Source organism: Berghia stephanieae, unplaced genomic scaffold (genome assembly GCF_034508935.2).
Source record: "Berghia stephanieae isolate SIO BIC M18660-M18661 unplaced genomic scaffold, UCSD_Bste_1.3 scaffold2340, whole genome shotgun sequence".
Lineage (NCBI taxonomy): Eukaryota > Metazoa > Mollusca > Gastropoda > Nudibranchia > Aeolidiidae > Berghia > Berghia stephanieae.
Genome location: NW_027623447.1, coordinates 1 through 9,635, shown reverse-complemented (window position 1 = coordinate 9,635; position 9,635 = coordinate 1). Strand labels below are relative to the sequence as shown.

Genomic DNA, 9,635 nt, shown 5'->3' with positions numbered 1-9,635 from the left:
TTTGGTCGAGCGCATTTCCTCTACGGAGCGAATTTGAATGAAATAAACCCACCACCTATGATCGCACCTGGGACCTCCCCATTGCCGACCGGTTTTGAACTTCGGGGCCCTTCCCGTTAGGGCCCTGTACTCGCTTGGCGGAGTGTTAAACGCGTTCCCGCTACTTCGCTAGAGTCGGGCGATCGACGACTCGGGCTCGATCGAGTTGGCCCACGGGCCGGCCAACCCTGCCGGGGTTCAAATCCCGGTTTGGGAGCTTTATTCATACGATTTTATCGCCTCGTCGATTCGAGGCTTTACCGCACGGGCGTCCCTGGGGTAAGAAGCTCTCGCTACGGCCGAGAAGGACTCTAGCGCCGGGACGCTCCCGCGGTAAGCCCTCCGAGGGCCGAGGGAAAAAACTTTGGTCGAGCGCATTTCCTCTACGGAGCGAATTTGAATGAAATAAACCCACCACCTATGATCGCACCTGGGACCTCCCCATTGCCGACCGGTTTTGAACTTCGGGGCCCTTCCCGTTAGGGCCCTGTACTCGCTTGGCGGAGTGTTTAAACGCGTTCCCGCTACTTCGCTAGAGTCGGGCGATCGACGACTCGGGCTCGATCGAGTTGGCCCACGGGCGGCCAACCCTGCCGGGGTTCAAATCCCGGTTTGGGAGCTTTATTCATACGATTTTATCGCCTCGTCGATTCGAGGCTTTACCGCACGGGCGTCCCTGGGGTAAGAAGCTCTCGCTACGGCCGAGAAGGACTCTAGCGCCGGGACGCTCCCGCGGTAAGCCCTCCGAGGGCCGAGGGAAAAAACTTTGGTCGAGCGCATTTCCTCTACGGAGCGAATTTGAATGAAATAAACCCACCACCTATGATCGCACCTGGGACCTCCCCATTGCCGACCGGTTTTGAACTTCGGGGCCCTTCCCGTTAGGGCCCTGTACTCGCTTGGCGGAGTGTTAAACGCGTTCCCGCTACTTCGCTAGAGTCGGGCGATCGACGACTCGGGCTCGATCGAGTTGGCCCACGGGCCGGCCAACCTGCCGGGGTTCAAATCCCGGTTTGGGAGCTTTATTCATACGATTTTATCGCCTCGTCGATTCGAGGCTTTACCGCACGGGCGTCCCTGGGGTAAGAAGCTCTCGCTACGGCCGAGAAGGACTCTAGCGCCGGGACGCTCCCGCGGTAAGCCCTCCGAGGGCCGAGGGAAAAAACTTTGGTCGAGCGCATTTCCTCTACGGAGCGAATTTGAATGAAATAAACCCACCACCTATGATCGCACCTGGGACCTCCCCATTGCCGACCGGTTTTGAACTTCGGGGCCCTTCCCGTTAGGGCCCTGTACTCGCTTGGCGGAGTGTTAAACGCGTTCCCGCTACTTCGCTAGAGTCGGGCGATCGACGACTCGGGCTCGATCGAGTTGGCCCACGGGCCGGCCAACCCTGCCGGGGTTCAAATCCCGGTTTGGGAGCTTTATTCATACGATTTTATCGCCTCGTCGATTCGAGGCTTTACCGCACGGGCGTCCCTGGGGTAAGAAGCTCTCGCTACGGCCGAGAAGGACTCTAGCGCCGGGACGCTCCCGCGGTAAGCCCTCCGAGGGCCGAGGGAAAAAACTTTGGTCGAGCGCATTTCCTCTACGGAGCGAATTTGAATGAAATAAACCCACCACCTATGATCGCACCTGGGACCTCCCCATTGCCGACCGGTTTTGAACTTCGGGGCCCTTCCCGTTAGGGCCCTGTACTCGCTTGGCGGAGTGTTAAACGCGTTCCCGCTACTTCGCTAGAGTCGGGCGATCGACGACTCGGGCTCGATCGAGTTGGCCCACGGGTCGGCCAACCCTGCCGGGGTTCAAATCCCGGTTTGGGAGCTTTATTCATACGATTTTATCGCCTCGTCGATTCGAGGCTTTACCGCACGGGCGTCCCTGGGGTAAGAAGCTCTCGCTACGGCCGAGAAGGACTCTAGCGCCGGGACGCTCCCGCGGTAAGCCCTCCGAGGGCCGAGGGAAAAAAACTTTGGTCGAGCGCATTTCCTCTACGGAGCGAATTTGAATGAAATAAACCCACCACCTATGATCGCACCTGGGACCTCCCCATTGCCGACCGGTTTTGAACTTCGGGGCCCTTCCCGTTAGGGCCCTGTACTCGCTTGGCGGAGTGTTAAACGCGTTCCCGCTACTTCGCTAGAGTCGGGCGATCGACGACTCGGGCTCGATCGAGTTGGCCCACGGGCCGGCCAACCCTGCCGGGGTTCAAATCCCGGTTTGGGAGCTTTATTCATACGATTTTATCGCCTCGTCGATTCGAGGCTTTACCGCACGGGCGTCCCTGGGGTAAGAAGCTCTCGCTACGGCCGAGAAGGACTCTAGCGCCGGGACGCTCCCGCGGTAAGCCCTCCGAGGGCCGAGGGAAAAAACTTTGGTCGAGCGCATTTCCTCTACGGAGCGAATTTGAATGAAATAAACCCACCACCTATGATCGCACCTGGGACCTCCCCATTGCCGACCGGTTTTGAACTTCGGGGCCCTTCCCGTTAGGGCCCTGTACTCGCTTGGCGGAGTGTTAAACGCGTTCCCGCTACTTCGCTAGAGTCGGGCGATCGACGACTCGGGCTCGATCGAGTTGGCCCACGGGCCGGCCAACCCTGCCGGGGTTCAAATCCCGGTTTGGGAGCTTTATTCATACGATTTTATCGCCTCGTCGATTCGAGGCTTTACCGCACGGGCGTCCCTGGGGTAAGAAGCTCTCGCTACGGCCGAGAAGGACTCTAGCGCCGGGACGCTCCCGCGGTAAGCCCTCCGAGGGCCGAGGGAAAAAACTTTGGTCGAGCGCATTTCCTCTACGGAGCGAATTTGAATGAAATAAACCCACCACCTATGATCGCACCTGGGACCTCCCCATTGCCGACCGGTTTTGAACTTCGGGGCCCTTCCCGTTAGGGCCCTGTACTCGCTCGGAAGACCGTTTACGCGGCGTTAAACGCGTTCCCGCTACTTCGCTAGAGTAGTGCGATGGGAAATTCGGGCTGTTCGGAGGTCGGGCTCGGGTTTGCCATACGTGCCTGGGGTCGAATCTGAATTTGCACCAAAAAAATTTTTTTTTTTAGTAGTCCGCAAGAGGAAAAGGGCTACCTTACCAGGGGTTTGGGACGTATAGTAGGGAAGGCGGTCGTCGGTCGGAAAAATTGAAATTGAAGCAAGGCGAGCCGAAAGGCGCGCGGTGGCCTCTGGTACACCCACGGTCACCAGCGCCTGGACGAGCGGTGGTCGGAGAGTCCGGAGTCGGTCCCAGGTTAGCTCCTCGGTAGAGGACCTAGAGTCGTGTGAGCGCGAGCGTGTCCGGGCGGTCGGAGCAGTCCGACCCAGCAGCGAGAAGGCCGAAGGGGTGAACGTTTGTGCGGTAGAGTCGAGAAGGGCCGTCGGCGAAGGAGTCGAGCGCTGGGAGTTCTCGGCGTCTGGGCTTCGGTCGTCGGCGCCCGTAGCCTCCTGTCCCAGCGGGTCCGTCCCGCCGGGTTGGAAATGGATACGCTACCAGGTTGATCCTGCCTGTAGTCTTATGCTTGTCTTGAGGGTTAAGCCATGCACGCCTATGCTCACCCTACACAGAAGGGGAAGCCGCGAACTGCTCAGTATATCGGCGATAATACACGGGGTGGGCGATGTTTGTCCGGACACCTGTAGGAATCCCAGAGCTAATACGTGCACACGAGTCCTCCTCCTAACGGGGTTACCTCCGCGGGGAGAGGGCGCATTTATTAGGATCTTGACCGGCGGCGGGTGGTTAACGCCGCCCGCCAGGCTGAGGCGAACTCTGGGTATGTGACGACCGCTGTTAGCGGCGTGCCCGTTTGCTCGCCGTCCCATCAAATTTAGACGGCCCGGGCAAGAGCCCCCCGTGTTGGCTACGGGTGACGGAGGATCAGGGTTCGATCCCGGAGAGGGAGCCTGCGAGACGGCTACCACGCTTAAGGGTGGCAGCAGGCGCGCAACTTACCCACTCCCAGCACGGTGAGGTAGTGAAGATAAATGTCGGGGCTGGGCTCGCATGCGAGCCTAGCGGTCGGATTGAGCGTAGACCAAACACGTGCCGTTGATGACCTATCGGAGGGCAAGCCTGGTGCCAGCAGCCGCGGTAATTCCAGCTCCGATGGCGTATGTTGTAGTTGCTGCGTTTAAAACGCTCGTAGTTGGATCTCTGAGGTGACGGCAGCGACAAACCGCGGGTGACGTTGCCCGGCGATTATGCACCGTCGTGGTTTTGGGGATGGAGCAAGCGGTGCCTTCCGGTGCCGCAACCGGACCCTCGCGACGGATCTCGCCGGGCATCGCTTGCCCGTCGCTGCCGGTTTAGTCTCTTTCCGTCTTAAGCCGTGTCGGCTTGGTACGTGGCGTATCTGGGCCGACACTAAGGTACGGGCGGTGTTCTCCCTGAATCAATTGGAGTGCTCAAAGCAGGTCGTGCTCGCACAGCTTTGCTCGGAACGATGTGATGACGCCACCGCCCGCAATGTAACCACGGGACCGGTCTCCGTGGGGGCGGTGGGCGAGGTCTATAGAGACGGCCGGGGGGCGGCGTACTACCGCGGGAGGGGTGGAATCCGACGATCGCGGTGGGACGAACAAGAGCGAAGGCACCGGCCAAGAGCGCCTTCGTTGATCATGAACGAAAGTCGGAGGAACGAACGCGATCAGGTACCGCGGTAGTTCCGACAGTAAACCATGCCGACCGGTTACGCGGGGACGTCCCCTGTGGGGAAGCCTCGCGAGGCCCCGGAGAAATCAGAGTGCCTGGGCTCCGGGGGGAGTACGGTCGCAAGGCTGAAACTTAAAGGAATTGACGGAAGGGCACCACCAGGAGTGGAGCCTGCGGCTCAATTTGACTCAACACGGGGAAGCTTACCAGGTCCGGACACCGCGTGGATTGACAGACTGAGGCTCTTTCATGATTCGGTGGGTGGTGGTGCATGGCCGTTGCTAGCCCGTGGAGCGATCCGTCTGGTTCATTCCGATAACGGGCGAGACTCTGCCCTGGCGGATAACAAACGGCGGTCAAGAGGGGTCCGTCTCACGGGTTGGGTCGGCGTTCGGCTCTCGGGTCGGGCGTCGGTCTTCCCACTCAGGGAGAGGCGGTGCCCCGGACCGCCGTCGCGCAGGCCGCGTCCTGCAGGGATTGACCTCGAGCAGTGCGTACGAGATGGAGCCATAACAGGTCTGTGATGCCCTTAGACGTCCTGGGCTGCACGTGTGCTACAGTGGTGGCGCCAGCCGGCGCGGTGTAGACCGTGAGCGTAGGAGTCTTCATGTCCGGGGTCGGTCTTCCTGCGAGTTGGGCCGTGAACTCGGAATGCCACGTAGTCACGGGTCAGCATCCCGTGCCGACTACGTCCCTGCCCTTTGTACACACCGCCCGTCGCTACCTTCGGTGGACGGCGCAGCCAGGGCCCCGGAGTGGCCGGCGAGACGGAGCTTCGGCTCCTGAAATCGCAGTCGTCGCGATGTCGCCCGAACTGCGCTGCCCCGAGAGGGTAAAAGTCGTAACAAGGTTACCGTAGGTGAACCTTCGGTAGGATCACGTCCGATTTCGTTTTGCCCCCAGCCCGCCCGCCCGACGGGTGAAGGGTTAAAACACTGTCCGGTGAGGCCGGGCTGCTCCCTGGCCGGGGAGCGGTCCAGGCTGATAAACGGGGCGGCGGCGTTGCGCCGCGAGTAACCGCGCGCGCAACGCTTGCCCCCCCCACCCTTTGTCGTCGTTTGGCCCTTAAGCGAGAGAAAATAAATACAACCTTTGGCGGTGGATCACTCGGCTCGCGCGTCGATGAAGAGTGCGGCCAGCCGTATTGAGTCGTGTGAACTGCAGCTGCCTCATTGAACATCGACGTCTTGAACGCAAATTGCGGCCGTGGGCGTAAGTCACCGGCCACGTCCGTATGAGGGTCGGCCCTACGACGTCGCCGCAACCGGTCTTCTCGGGGGGGACTGAGCGGCGCGACGTGCCGTACCGGTCGGGTCTCGGCCCGACTGGCGGCCGTAGATCGAGGGCTCCCGTCTGACCACGGGAGACGTCGTCCCCACCCGGCCTCTGGGTATGGGCGGGGGACGACGAATAAGACGCGCACCGAAGACGGGGAAGCACGCACGCGATCGGCTGCTTCTTCCTCAATCCTCGGGCCTGCTCGATGTACACGCGAGCGAGGGCTTCGTGGGGGTATGCGGGGAAGTAAGTATAACGACGCGCGGCGAACCCGACGGATGGGGCGATCTGCCGACCTCATATCGGACGAGGGTACCCGCCGAACTAAAGCATTTCAGTAAGCGGAGGAAAAGAAACCAACGGGGACTCCCCCAGTAACGGCGAGTGAAGCGGGAAGAGCCCAGCGCTGAAACCCCCTGGGCCCGTGCCCGCGGGGAGCTGTAGCGTTCGGGTCGGTGTCGAGCGGGATCGGGAGCGCCGCGCGAGTCTTCTCGAGCGTGGCTTGCCCAGAGCGGGTGCCAGGCCCTTGCCGGCGGCGCTCCCTTCCGCCGACCTCGACCCCGGAGTCGGGTTGCTTGGCAGTGCAGCCCGAAGCGGGTGGTAAACTCCACCTAAGGCTAAGTACCTGCGCGAGTCCGATAGCGAACAAGTACTGTGAGGGAAAGTTGAAAAGAACTCTGAAGAGAGGGTGCAAAGCGCGTGAAACCGCCAAGGGGTAAACTGGCTGAGCCGAGCGACGTGTCCCGCCGTGGCGGCTGGTCGCCCGTGCCCCCCGCGGAGGCGCCCCGGAGACGGGGACGCCTTCCGAGTTCGGGGGTCGGGCGCGTGCCCCACCACGGCGGGTCTCCGCTGCCACCGGCACCGGGCCGTCTCGTCCGCGCGCCCTACGCGGGTCGTCGGCCTGCGGATCGTGGGCGCGAGTTGGCACGAGAGCGGTCGTATTCGGGTGCCGTGGTCGACCGCGGACAAACGGCGGCGGTTCGCCCCGGGGGGTTTCGGCCTCCCGGGCGGGCGGCTCCGGTCCGTCGAAAGGTGCGCAGCGTTATTCCGGTACCTGCCCGACCCGTCTTGAAACACGGACCAAGGAGTCCGACGCCTGTGCGAGCCGCAGGGTTTCCACTAAACCCCACGGCGAAGTGAAAGCGAGAGGCCCTCGCGGGCCGAGGGCGGGATCTCTCGGGCGACTCACCGAGTCCCCGGAGCGCACCGCCGGCCCGGCGGTCGCCGCGTTGACGGCCCTGTCGGAGCATGAGTGCAGGCGTCGGGACCCGATAGATGGTGATCTACGCCTGAGCAGAGCGAAGCCGGGGGAAACTCTGGTGGAGGCTCGAAGCGACTCTGACGTGCAAATCGACCGCCCGACTTGGGCGTAGGGGCGAAAGACCAATCGAACCATCTAGTAGCTGGTTCCCTCCGAAGTTTCCCTCAGGATAGCCGGTGCCGACGGAACGATTTTCACTCGGTAAAGCGAATGGTTGGAGGCATCGGGGGCGAAACGCCCTCGTCCTACTCTCAAACTTTCAACGGGTGAGGCGCCAGACCCGCCTCGCACGGGGCCTGGCCTAGAATCACGGGTGCCGAGTGGGCCATTTTTGGTAAGCAGAACTGGCGCTGCGGGATGAACCGAACGCCCGGTTGTGGTGCCCAACGCAGGACGCTCACGGGAAAGCTAAAAGGTGTGGGTCGGTACTGACAGCAGGGCGGTGGCCACGGAAGTCGGAATCCGCCAAGGAGTGTGTAACAACTCACCTGCCGAACCGACCCGCCCTGAAAATGGATGGCGCTGAGCGTCGGACCCACACCGGGCCGCCCCGCCAGCGGGAGGGGTGCGACTCCCCTCCCCGGGCAGGCCGGGGCGAGTAGGAGGTGCGCCGCGGTGGCGTGAAAGTCCGGGAGCGATCCCGTTCGGAGCCGCCGCGGGTGAAGATCTTGGTGGTAGTAGCAAATATTGAACGGAGAGTACTTTTCAAGGCCGAAGTGGGGAATGGTTCCGCGGGAACAGTGCATGTACGTGGGTGAGTCGGTCCTAAGGGGCGGGTTAGTCCCTTGCTGAAGCGGGGTACGAAAACACGCGCCGGGCGGGCGGCCGAACGGGCCGCCGCGCCTGGCTGTCAGTCCCCTGCGACCGCCGAAAGGGAATCAGTTAAGGTTCGCTCGGAACCGGGCGGCGGAGGAAACGGCCCCCCTCGTCGCGACTACGTTTCCGGCGGTGGGGGGCGCCGCGGCGACGCCGACAGAACGGGGAACGCTGCGTGGGCCACCGGGGAGGAGAGCCGTCGTCTCTTTTTAAGGTCTGGTTTCGCCTGGAATCGGGTCGACCGGAGAAAGGGTGGCAGGCGAAAAAGCGTCGCGTAAGACATGGTCTGCGTCCGGAGCGCTCACGGCGGTCCGTGGAAAACCCCGTAGAGGGCACGTCAATCTCGCTGCCCGGCCGTACTCATAGTCCGCAGCCAGGTCATCCTAGGTTTTTAGCAGCCCTCTTGGTCACCCGGAGTAATGTAGGTAAGGGAGTCGGCAAAATGGATCCGTAACTTCGGGAGAAGGATTGGCTCTGGGGCGGGACGGTCGGGCTAGGGGAGGAAGCGGGGCAGAACCCACGCACCCTGAGGGGACATCGAGGGGGAGAGGACCGTGCGCGGAAAACCGTGGGGGCCCGGGCCGAGCGGCCTCGCTCGGCTGACGCCCCTTCGCGGGGCGCGTTGGCTGCGCGGGGGACAACCGACGCGACTCCGACTCACGCTGTTCAGAAACTGTCACGGACAGGGGGAATCCGACTGTTAAATTAAAACCAGAGCGTCTCGACAGCCTGGAAAGGTGTTTTACGGGGAGTGATTTCTGCCCAGTGCTCAGAATGTCAAAGTGAAGAGATTCGCATTAAGCGCGGGTAAACGGCGGGAGTAACTATGACTCTCTTAGGTAGCCAAATGCCTCGTGTCTAATTAGCGACCGCGCACGAACGGATTAACGAGATTCCCACTGTCCTATTCTACGCCCCGGCGAAATCACAGCCAAGGGAACGGGCTTGGTGAATCGCGGGGGAAAGAAGACCTGTCGAGCTTGACTCTAGTCCGACTTGTGGAGGAGCGTGGGGGGTGTTAGCATAGGCGGTAGCGTTTTCGGGCGCGACAGTGAAATACCGCTACCCCGCGGGACCTCCACTTACCGCGGGGGAGTGGGGATCGGCGCCTTCTTGCAGGTAGGAGGCGTACGAGGTTCAGACGTCATGCCGCCGTCGCGTCGGGCTCGGGGAGTCCACCGACCCCGCGGTCACGACGGCGACAGCGACCCTGCGGGGACAGCCTCGGACGGGGAGTTTGACAGGGGCGGTACTTCTTCTAAAGCGCAGCGAAGGTTGTCCCAAGGCGGGGCTCAGCGAGGGACGGAAACCTCGCGTAGAGCAAAAGGGCAAATGCTGCTCGACCGGATTTTCAGTACGAATACTGCCGTTGAAAGCGTGGCCTATCGATCTTTCGACGTTGGGAGTTTCAAGCGAGAGGTTGTCAGAAAAAGTTACACAGGGATAACTGGCTTGTGGCGGCAAGCGTTCATAGCGACGTCGCTGATTGATCCTTCGATGTCGGCTCTTCCTTATCATTGCGAAGCAGAATTCGCCAAGTGTCGGTTGTTCCCCCCCAAAGGGAACGGGCGGGTTTACCGTCGTGAGCAGGTT

The 9,635-nt window shown here is 61.8% G+C and overlaps 1 non-coding gene and 2 pseudogenes across 1 annotated transcript; all 3 read left to right on the top strand.

The window, feature by feature from the left end:
• Positions 1–3,523: 3,523 nt before the first annotated feature.
• LOC144961373 (small subunit ribosomal RNA) lies at positions 3,524–5,569 on the top strand (annotated as a pseudogene).
• A 205-nt stretch (positions 5,570–5,774) lies between these two features.
• Positions 5,775–5,931, top strand: LOC144961372 (5.8S ribosomal RNA). The gene has a single exon (XR_013643135.1). It is a non-coding gene; the product is annotated as a 5.8S ribosomal RNA (ribosomal RNA).
• Positions 5,932–6,257: 326 nt separating this feature from the next.
• On the top strand, positions 6,258–9,635 carry LOC144961374 (large subunit ribosomal RNA; annotated as a pseudogene; the record flags this gene model as incomplete).